Consider the following 12,595-nt stretch of genomic DNA (forward strand, 5'->3'; position numbering starts at 1 on the left):
TTATATTTTAATATCATATCATAATGATTTTTTAACATTACAAATAAACTTATAAAGAAATTTAAATTTTAAATTTTTATGAAATTTTTATATTTATATTTTTATATTTATATTTATGTACAATCGAATATAACAAATTAATATGAATGCACCTCTTTTGATTATGAAAATTTCTTTTTTATTAGCTATTGATTTCCTTGCAAGTTATTTGTCTATAAATTAATTGTATGTATAATTGTACATATATAAATTAATTAACATAATAAATATGAGTTCGATAACTCAAAACAATAGTTAATCATATTAAAAACAATCAATTAAATTAATAATCAAACGTATAAAAATATAAGAATACTATGACATATTTTGTTCCGTGATAAATGTTTTTGAACATATATAATTAGGGATATGGTTGCTCATAAAATTAGTGGTATAAACTCATTAAAATTTGAGAAAAGATATACTTAAGGTCCTAGCTTATAAATAGATAGAAAAGCACGATAGTGCAGAAATGATCAATTTACTATATATTTTAACTATGATTACTTCTTTAACAAAAGTTTTCAATATTATCCTCAACTTGGTCATTTTATTTATTTTAGTACATATGTGAAGATGTACACAAAATTAATCAATTCAAACTAAATAATATATATGAAGAGAAAATAAATTAACGGTATTAGTACTGAATCAAGTAAAAACGATGACCAAAATTTAATTAAATAAGTAATTAAAAGGTTGTTTTAACTTTTTGTATTGAAATATAATTGACACTCTCTAGTTTAGTGGGTGGAAAATACTTGCACTATATAGATTTAGTCCATAATGATTAAAATTACGTTTTTCACTAAACAATTTAATATAGTTAGTTTTGTATTAATTAAATCAAAATAGAGCTCATTTAAAATAAAACTCCTATCTAGTAAATTTGTAATTTTTAAAAAGTAAAAACTCATAATTGGTTAAGTAGTTTAAAAAAAATGGGAACTCATGAGAATTTTCTATTTAATGAGAATTAATGAGAAAAATCTATTTTGTGAGAATCAATGAGAGAGCTCTATTTTGTGAGAATTAATGAGAGAGCTCCGTTAGTCCTCTCAATTATATAAGTATATAGATATAGATATGATACAAAGTTGTGTAAACTCATTGAAAAATAAAAAGTTATTTGGAATTTCATTCCAAATGTTGAAAAACTTTAAATTTATTATTTTAAGTGTTCAATTCGAACAGTGTAATTTATAAATCTATAGGTATTATATTCTATAAATATATAGAAATTATTAATTTGAACGGTGCTTTCACATAATTAATATGTCAGTGTTAAATTGAAAAAAGAATCAAACTTTTTCTATAATTTTAAAACATCAAGTATGTTTTTATATCATTTAAAAGTAAAAACAATAAGATGATTATTATAAAAACAAGATGATAAAAATATGTTTTTGTACTTTTTTTACTTTCCTATTTAGTGAATAGTAATATTTCATATTTATTGTATTTTCTATTAAAACAGGAATTTATAATTTTCATGTTTTTTTATATTTTTCTATATATAGAATTCTTGAATTTTTGCATTTTAAATTAGTAAAGAGGAGTGTTTGGAGACGAATTGAACCTGTGTGTCACGGTCCAAATTATGAGCCGCGACCGGCGGTAGGAAATGAGAGTGGTAGCTCTGATATCCGCAGCGAGCCTAGAACACTAAAAACTTTTGTCGCGTTTTAAAATCGTTATAATATTTAGTAAAACCATTTTTAAAAAAACTGCAATATTACGTCTGAAACTTAATAAACCACACCTATTAAAACACAAACCACCCTGTATAAAAATACCAGATAACCAAATATCAAATTTATGAATAATTCACTTTTCCAAAATACATCATTCTATCAAGACATAAAATAAACATAATTGTTTGCTCCGACTAGATCTACTATCATAACTACTGCGCAGCTTTAAGAAGAATAGGACCTTCCATAACTGAGATTTCCGGTTCAACGGATGGAAGCTCGACCGCATTGTCATATATTAATCATGAAAGGAAACACTGTTGGGGAGTCAGATAACGTTGAGTGAGTTCATAATTTACCAACGGTATTATAATTAAAATAAGATCGCATTAACGATAAAACATACCTTTTAATATATTACATTTATATATACTTAAATAGTAAACATTTCATTAAATATAATCAAATATAAAATATTATTTAATGATTCCAAGATCGGATCCGTTTAAAATCCTATATCCAAATACTACGACTTGCTTAATATATCGATACTAACTTTTTCGATCATATCGTTCATGTGGTTCGGTCCTGAGATAGTTCCGCCGAGTTAACCGCAATCATCTCTTAATCCTAAATTGTGGGTTCCGATATAGTTCGACCGAGTTAACCCATTAGACACGAGTCCCGAAATAGTTCCACTAAGTTTAACCTCGTGTCTATCACATATTATCCTCCTTTTCCTCTTTCCATGAAAATTCATAATTTATATCACATTTAATTGATCACAGACGCCTAGACTCGTCGATATTTGTGATCACACAGTCTATGGACGTTCAATATGTAACTCATTTTTTTCGGATCACATATTGAGTTTAAATATAAAATTCACACGATAGACAATTTATAAATTCCATAAAATAATCATACAATTAACAAAGTTTTTAAAAATAATACGTATCCCATAAAAGTTTATAAGTTTTCTACATCAAACATGTACTTATATAAGCTTTTAAAATAAAAGCATTTAATTAAACAATCTATGATATCAAAACGACACACGTCCATCAGATGACATTTTTACTACATGACAATCGTCATTTATACTTCACATTATTCTCAGTAGAATTTAAGAATTTTATAATTTGATACTATGCAAAAATTGGTTGGAAACGAAATTTGATTCCTATTTATAAAAATTAGAAAGGGTTATATTTATTTTATAATATTTTAAATATTGGAAGTAAATCGCTAAAAGTGTAAAACGTTGGAATTTATTGTGTCAATATCCCATACTTTTTAATAAAAATTCACTATTTTTAATAATTCTTTTTAATTAGTTATTGTAATGACTATAAAACCTGTTATTAAAATGAGTTTAAAAGAAATATTTGGTTGGTGGGTTGGTGGGAAGAAAATCCAGTACCTGCTGAGCCGGTTAAAGTCAAATAAAGCATGCGGTTGTACGGTGAAGGACGTGAGGCACTTCTAACTTTTAAAACGAGGCATCGAAATTACCGACACGTGTCTTTTATTTATCAGGCATGGGTCCCACTTACCAACTTCGAAATTCCCAATAAGATTAATTTGCTGGTTTTTTTCTGTTCAGGAATAAGAACTTATGCTAATTACAACCATACCCTCGCAAATAACTTTACAGCGCCTTTTTAAGGAGGCAAAAGGTAGAAACAGCCCCGATATTTTTAAAAGGGAACAAATACCATCCTGAAAACGAAATTAGACAAATTTTATTTTGTTTGGACAATTGAGCTTAGACCTCAACTGAAACAAAAGATACAATTGAAAAAAATATCACCTTTTTTAAAAGTAATATATGTAATTGTATATTTATTTTTATCCAATTTTATCTATACCTTAATTAATGATATATCTGTTTTAGTTTTGATAAAATTTCATATATAATATTAAATTTAAATACCAGTTTCTTAAAATATATTATTATTACATCTATGTTAAGAATTATTTAATGAAATACATTTGATATTAAATTATATATGATAAGTTTCTTAATATATATTATATTTTTATTTTTATTTAGTTTCATAATTGTTGTACTCTTAGGCAAAATTCGAAAGAAAAAAATAACAGACGCAACAGTCACAAGTAATACATAATAAAATCTGATATTACTTTATCCACCTATTAGTTCACCTTTGTTTGCCTAGCAATAAAACTAAGATTAGATTCGGTGGTAAAAATTAAAATTAACAACTAATAAGAGCATCCACAATGGAGTGCTATTTTTTATGCTAAATCTAGCATGAGAAAATTACAAAATGCTAAAATTAGTATAATTTTTTAATTTTGTCTCCAATGCAAAATGTTAAAATCAGTGCTATAATTATTTATTATGATAATTATTTTTTTTTTAAGGCTAATGTCAAAAAAATCACAAACTTTACACGTTTTCCCATTTTAATCACGTAGTTTAAATTTTCTCATTTTCATACACGAACTACCGCTTTTTCTCAAATTCATGCACGGTGCTGAGGTGGCACTCATTTATTGGTGTAAAATGACATCCAGCTCAGCGAATTACACCAATAAAGTCTCCTTCTGCTTGTCTGTTCTTGAGGAACAAACCTGCTGGTATGTTCTTCATTAATAAACCTTTAATGGCCTGTTCATGAAGAACAGACCAAGAACAGACATATAGAGGTATGTTCTCGAGGAACAGATCCGCTGGTCTGATCCTGAAAAACAGACTGCCGGAGGATATTTCTCCGGCCGGCGACCGAAAATTTCTCCTCCAGGTTTTGTTTAAAAAAAAATTAATTTTCGATTGGTTTTTGATGTACTTAATTAGATTTTGATTTGTTTAATTGAGTTTCGATATGTTTAATTATTTTAAACACATCGAATTCAATTTTTTTAAATTGTGTTTGAAGTGTTTAATTAGGTTTCGATCAATTTAATCGGATTTTAATTGTTTTAATTTGATTTCAATTGGTTTTAATTTATAATTTTATTCAATTGTAGATATTTAAGTGAAGAAGAGGGTGACAATGGTTAAAAAATCTATAAATATAAAATTGTTAAGTATTTTAAACATTAAGACTGTTTTTAAACTTTTTCTATATGTGCCACGTCATTAGTTAACTGAGAATTTGGATAAAAGGGCTTTTTTGTTCAATTTTAAAAATTTGAGGGTCGATGTATACCAAAAATAAATTAAAGGACTGTCATATGCTTTCTGGAATAGTTCAGAAGTTTTATTGTACCTTTGACCTTAAATGATATATTCAATTAACAATGTCACAATTTGAATTACAAAAGTTAAATATTTTTTAACTGATTGAAATGTCATTAAATCTTCAACTAAATGGACTATCAAATTATGTGATTCGTTTGCACTCTCACGTTGTAAAACCATTAATTATATCCAAATTACGACATTTCACTTTCAATTGCACCCTCAAGTATTAAATTGATCTCTTTTTACTCGAAATCAAATTTAAATTTTAACATATATTCCAAATAGGGCTTAATGTTATATTTAAAACAAAAGTAAACTATTTTTTAAAAAAATTATAAAACTTAACAATAATTTTATATTCAATATAAATAAATATATTCAATTTATAAAAATACATATCCGCAACCACGCCATGATATTTCGACATTTAAATGATTTTGTCGCCACTATCAGACCTCTTAAAAAAATTTATATTCAATTATTTTTTAAAAATAAAATAATTTTTCTAGCTATAAAATAATTTTAATTTTTCAAAATAAAAAATTTAAAACTCATTTGTCTTTTTTGAGATTAATCCATATTCGTCTTCTTCGGATCTTAAGGTAGACGAACCGCGTCTTTCTCAAGGTCTTAGATTTGAGGAAGACATGGTTCGTCTTCCTCGAGACGAACCTGTTAACATATTTTTTATTTTTTAAAAAATAAAAGTTGTTTTATATTTAAAATACTACTAATTAATATATTTAATTAGTTTATATTTAATAAAAAAATTATTACTAATTTTTTAAAATTTAAGGGTTTTTTATTTTAATTATAAATATGAGGATCATTTAGAATATTTATTAAAATTTGAAGTATTGGTAAAAAAGTCAATTTGATACTTTAATGTGTAATTGAAATTAAAAGGTGTATATTTTAATATTTGAAGGTGCAATTATAAGTAAAAGGTCGTAATTTAAATATATTTAGTGGTTTACAACACGAGGATGCAAATAAATTAGGACTAGAAGGTGATTTTTTTTTTTTATCAGAGGATAAGCTAAAAAATGTGCTAAAAGAACTAACGACTTAAATTATGAAATAAAAATTTAAAATCAGTCAAAATACGTATTAACATTTTAAAACGGGGGAGGGACAAAGAACGACGAGGGAGAACGACCCTCCCAACTCTATATGGCCATTCGACTTTTCCAAGTCAGACCTCAAAGATCTCAAGTCTTTTAATGGATTTTGTTGAATTTTTGGAAACACCACCAAATTTGTCAAAACGACATTTTTATATCGGAAGAAAAATGGTTACAGAGTGTTAAATTTTAGACGATCAATGAATAAAGAGAATACTTTGTGTATTTTCTTTTAAAAACTCCCTCCATTTTATATAAAAAATATTTATATTTTGAATGTTTTGAAAATATATAGAAAAAATATTTTAAATTATATTTTAAATATTTTTATTCAGACTTTTGGTTAAAATATCATGATTCATTTTTACATAAACACAATTATAAAAAATATATTAATATTTCCAATGAATATCTTAATTCTGACCAGTTAAAATGTATTTATTAGAATAGATTAAATACTTTCATAATTATATAAACATTAAAAAGAAATTAATTTAAATAAAAAAATATTTAAAAATAATAACTTTTTAATTAAATTGATGTTCTTCAAATTAATACTGAAAAATATTCTTTTTATCATAAGTATAATATTTAGAAGAAATTATTCCGATACTTCTAACATATAACATATTTCACACTCGTTTTTCTTGTTTCATGATCAAATGATATCATTTTTTACTTTTATTTCATTTAACATTCTATTCTTGTCATTCTTTTTAATATTAGTAAATTAAATTAAATGTACTTTAAATGCTTTTGTTTAGATTTTAATAAAAAACTTATTTATTTTTATGGATATTACTATGGACTAATATCGATTTTGTAAATGTAGTCATTTAAGATTATTATAAACAATATTAAGTATTAACATTATTTTTTAATTTATATACAAGTTTAAAAAATGGTAAAGAAATCTATGTTTATGGGATATGGAAACTAATAAAAATCATTCATATCATTATTGTGCCCCTTAAAATTTAGTGATTTCTTTTTTCAAATTGGCCCTTCCTTGAACTTTGTCTTTTAGGAATTCACATTGGCTAGAAGCCACGTAAATGATTAAGCTGAGGTATGTTGTTAAATACTCTCCCATTCTAATTGAAAACATTTGAAAAAAAATTCATTGTACATTTTTTAAATAATTTTAGTAATTTTACTTTTATATCCTCATATTACATTAAATGCTTCACACTTTTTAAAAATATAGTACTTTTAAAATGCATTAATTGAGGAGGGCAAAATAAAAAAAGTAGTGTGAAAAGTATTCTATAAATAGAAGTTTTCAAAATAGAATGGGACACTCAAAATAGAAAATTTATCCAATTAGAATGGAACGGAGAAAGTATTAATTTAACTTAAACTTGTGCCTTAATTAACTTGCTGAGCTTTTAAGGCACGCAAATGGTCAACTACTCCTTTCCAGAAAACATTTGACTTCATTGGGAGCATCCCCCCATCAACATCTCTTAAGACTCAATTAATTCAGATATTAACTTGTTTATGAATATGGTTTAGACTTGTTCAATTTTGCTCTCACTTAACAGCAGTCTGTTTTTTTGATTGAGGAGGTAGATTTTTAGCGTTTGCTGGAAAAAATAAACCACGACCTTAACATAATATTATTAGACGTTTATATTATCTGTGTTATACCTCGTTGGTAACACAATTCTCATCTAAAACTCGATATTTTTGTAACAGTTCTTAATGTAAAATGATGTCAAAATAAAATTAGCTTGGTGATATATTCTAATTTAGATTTTTCAGATTAATTTTTTCTCTTTTGAAATTATAATGAACCATTATGGACAAAAAAATTGTCAAGCTTCCTTCTATTAATATTTTATTTTTGTTATATTCATCTATAATTATTTTTGATTGTCACTTTCAAGATACTAATATTTATAGTTAACATGCTATTTTATATACTTCATTGTAAGGTCATCGCCAATAGAAAATGACATATTCCATTTGGTTCGTCCTCCATGACTCCATCATTAAGCCATATTTTACTCCAAAATAATGTTTTCTACATTGCATCACCCAACGACAATTTTTTTAGTGTATTATAAAATAAATAATGAAGAAGATGGAAATTATATAAATAATATAAATCCATCAATGTTAATAGGCTTAAATGCATAAAAAATACAAACTTTCACGTGTTTTTTGTATTTAACATGAACTTTTTATTTTGGCATACAAATACATGAACTTTTAAAAAATTTCAATAATAACACCGACACCGTTTTGGGTGTAAAACGGTGTCATTTTGTATGTAAAACGGTGCCATTTTGTATGTAAAACGGTGCAATTTTGTATGTAAAACGGCACTGTTTTGAATGAAAAAATGCAAACGTAATGCATAATTGCAAAATTGGAAAGTTTATGTTAAATATGTCAAAAAAGTTCATGTTGCATACTAAAAACACGCGAAAGTTGGTAATTTTGATGCATTTAAGTCATGTTAATATTGGTGTTATTTATATACTGGAGCAAATTTGGTGTATTTTATACTATATTTTGGTGTAAATTTTACTCTGAACAATTTATATATGAAAAATCGAGATCGAAGAATATAACACAGGATCTTTCAAAAGTGGAACAAAAGCTAGAAGTGTTTTGAAAACCGAAACAGTGTGGTCGGCGAACCGTATCAACCGCCAATTCAACCAGTTGAAATTCTTTAAAAAAAATAAATTGAACTTAGCTTATATAGTTCATGACTCAATTGCCAGCTTAATCAATGATCCAATTCCGTTATTATGGTTCAAACATGTTGGACAAGATTTTTGATTTTTGAATTAATTAGAGCATTTAGTCGATTTGAAATTTAATCGGTTGAACTATCCGGTATTGTCCATTCGACCACGAGATGGTTCAGTTGGTTTTAAGTCTGAACAACGAGCATAGGATTAAGAACATTGCATATTCGGATTCTATATCTCATAAAATTGGAATTGTTGGAAGCATTTGTGCATAAGTTGTTAAGGACCGTATTAAATGAAAGGTCTGTGCATTGATATGCCGAAGCTAGCCCCTCTAAGGTTTTATCCAGGTGGTCGGACTCCGCCGGAACTCCCTCGTCCAAAAAAAAAGAAAATGAATATCATAGGCTTCAGGACTAATTTTCAAACCTAAAATAGTCTTTTATCTTTTGGATGTACTCCTCTTTTTCGTATAACTTCACATTCTCAAAATTTCAATTTCCCAAATCCAAATGGAATCGACAAACTATTTCCCGTAAGATTAGTCCATTTTTTTTTTGATCAATAAGATTAGTCCAATTTTATTTCCAGAAGATGGTTCAATACAGTGATAGAGATGTAATGTTCAAATAAAGATGTCATAGGTTCGAATTTTCCATTTCGGTTATAATAAATAAACAAGCCTTTTTTCTTTTTTATTCAGGCTTTTTTCTTGTTTCAATTTAGATATAGACAATGAATGTTTTTAGGACATAGTTTCATATTATAGATGTACTTTCAAAACATTGAACCAATTTAGACAGACTCATATGCTAATGAAATTTGTCATTTGTTGCCCAAACTGTCTTTTTAGGCATATAAATAGAAAAATAATTATAACTAGTTAATCATCCTGCGATTATGAATTAAAAAGTGATAGATTAAGTTAGAAATAGTGGAGTTGAAATTCATATAATATAAATTAACTGTTTAAGTATCATTAGTTTTTATTTGTAATTTATTTTTTTGCTTACTCTTAATTATTCCATGTGAAATTTTCAATGATATATCCCACACTTTTCCTCAATTGCAATCATAAATCTGGATCAATTGTCGTTTTTTTAATATTGATTGAGAAATTATTAACTCTTTTATATTTTCAAAATCGTCAAGATTAGCCTATTTTGAGATATTAAAAACCTATTCTAGCCATTTTTTTAAAATTGAACTTTGACTTATTACATGTAAAATTAGCGTAAATGGCCAGAAAAGGTTCTGAATATTTCAAAATTGGATATTCCCGACGATTTTAAAAGATTTGATTATAACTGACAAAATCTGCAAAGATTTAGTATTAAAAAAAAATCCTAAAATTGATTGGGTCATGCTAAGTGTCATTAACCTCCACTGATAAATGCGTTCGTTTATTCAACTATCTAGCTCTCAAAAATTAATTATTATTATTTTTGATAAATAGGGAGGGAAGCGCTTGTGGAAGGATTTAAACCCATGATATTGACAGTTTGTTGTCAGGCAGTTATACCATTTAAGATACAACTCGTTTACACTAATTAAAATAAACTACTTGCACTACTATGTTGAGATGACTGTGTAGAGTATTAATTAAAATAGACTATTTATTTTAATTATTGTTTACTCATCTAGAATTTTAATTAGGATAAAATACTTTCAATAAATTATTAATTTAATTATTATTTGATATTTGATATTTATAGTTTCTTTAAATAAAATAAATTATTTATACTTAACTACTGTTTCCCTGTTTTTTAAGAAAACGGTTGGTGCCTTTGAAGTGTGTGCGGGCGTGCCAGAGGTTGGACCTCAAATTGAAAATAAAAATTGATCAAGCGATTGTGACAGATTTTCAAAGGACGTAAAAAATCTAAACGTTCGTAAAGAAAAACTCCTAGAGAAACTTTGAAAACAAGAATAAACTTCTGCAATTAAAATCTAAAATTCAACACTGTAAATGAACTACTGCTGAAATAATGTTTAAAAACAAAAGATTGAAATTGCGAAAGCTGTAAAGCGTTTACAAAGGATTGCATAAAATAAAAGCTTTTGGTGTTGATAATCTCCTGAGAGTATTGAGTTTTTGTTGAATTTGGCTGGGCCTCAAATCGTTGTCTTCTTCTCCCTTTTATAGCGTCTGCAGAAACTGCCTGATGATAACTGCCTCCCACGTCTTCACAACTTCTAAAAACTGCTCCTGAAACATTGCTTTACAAAAAGCACGTGACTTCCTGGACCTTGGCCAATTGAACTTCTGGGCTTTTTCCTTTTCAGCTTCTAATGGGTTTCTGGCCTTTTGATTCTAAAATTCTCTTTTCCTCCAAGGTGTCAAAAGCAAACCTCTGAGATTAACTTCTCAATATCAAATTTCTTGGAAATCTCTTGGAAAAGTCAAATCTCTTTGAAATCTCTTGGAAAAGTCAAATCCCTTTGAAATCTCTTGTAAAAGTCAAATCCCTTTGAAATCTCTTGAAAAAGTCAAATCGCTTTGAAGTCTCTTGGAAAAGTCAAATCCCTTTGAAATCTCTTGGAAAAGTCAAATCCCTTTGAAATCTCTTGGAAAAGTCAAATCCCTTTGAAGTCTCTTGGAAAAGTCATCTTTAAAATCTCTTGGAATTAAATTCTCCACGTAGCTTTTTCTATCTTTTTAATAGAATATGGGATTTATGGCCTTCGGGCCATATTTTTAATTTTGGCGTAAACAATGCCCCCCATATATGAATGACTTTAGAAATAAAGCCATTTATACATGATCTTTCTTAACCAAAATTAACTCAACTTATACATACTTGTTTTATATGATGCATCCGCTTCAACTGGCAATTTCAAATGCTTTAACCGCTTCAGCAATTCCCATCGCTCCAGACGCTTCTTTAGACGCTTCATGTGCTCTATCATTTTCAAACGCTCTAGTAGTTCTAAGCGCTCTAGGATTTCCAAGTTCTCTAACAGTTTCAGACGCTTTAACAGTTTCAAGCGCTCTAGCAGAGCTCTAGCTGTTCTAACAGTTCTAGCCGCTCCAATAGTTTCAAGCGCTCTAGCAACCGCTCTAGCAGTTCTAGACGCTTTATGAGTTTGAAGCGCTCTAGCAGCTTCCAGACGCTTTAAGAGTTTCAAGCCCTCTAGCAGCTTCCAGACGCTTTAAGAGCTTCAAGCCCTCTAGCAGCTACAAAAACTCCAACAACAATTAAAAAAAAGGTGGCCAACATGCCTACTATAGTTTGGCCGTATTATAGAGAATTTGAAATTTTCTCCCATTTTTCAAATCTATATTTTTCAGACTTTTTCACGTTTTAATTTCTTCAACTGTGGTTTCGGCCCTTTTTTTTATGGCCGTGGTTTCGGCCTTTTTTTTTATGGCCGTGGTTTCGGCCTTTCTTTTTATTTTTTATATTTCAACATTCTCCTTTGCAGTAACAAGTCCTACTGCATTTATCTCCTCTTTTTCCTTTTGAACTTGAAATTTCACATCTCCACTTTTATTCTTCTGTATTTTGCCCAGAACCTTTGAAATCCATTTCTTTTGAAATTTGAAAATTTTCTCCTTTTGTTCAGGAGCACCTTCCATTTCTCTGATTCTCTTAAGATCTAGGAGTTTCCTAAGATCAAAAGAAGTGGTATTCACAGACGCCATAGGTGGAAATGGATCATCATCAATCAACATTGCCTCTTTCTTTTCAGGAAACTTCAAAATTCCCTTGTTAATCCTGTCCTGGACGACATTTCTGAAACTCCAACAAACATTAGTAGCATGATTCCATGAATCATGATACTTACAGTATTCTTTCCCTTTGAGTTCCTCCTTTG

This window comes from Mercurialis annua, linkage group LG4, assembly GCF_937616625.2.
Source record: "Mercurialis annua linkage group LG4, ddMerAnnu1.2, whole genome shotgun sequence".
In the NCBI taxonomy this organism is placed as follows: Eukaryota; Viridiplantae; Streptophyta; class Magnoliopsida; order Malpighiales; family Euphorbiaceae; genus Mercurialis; species Mercurialis annua.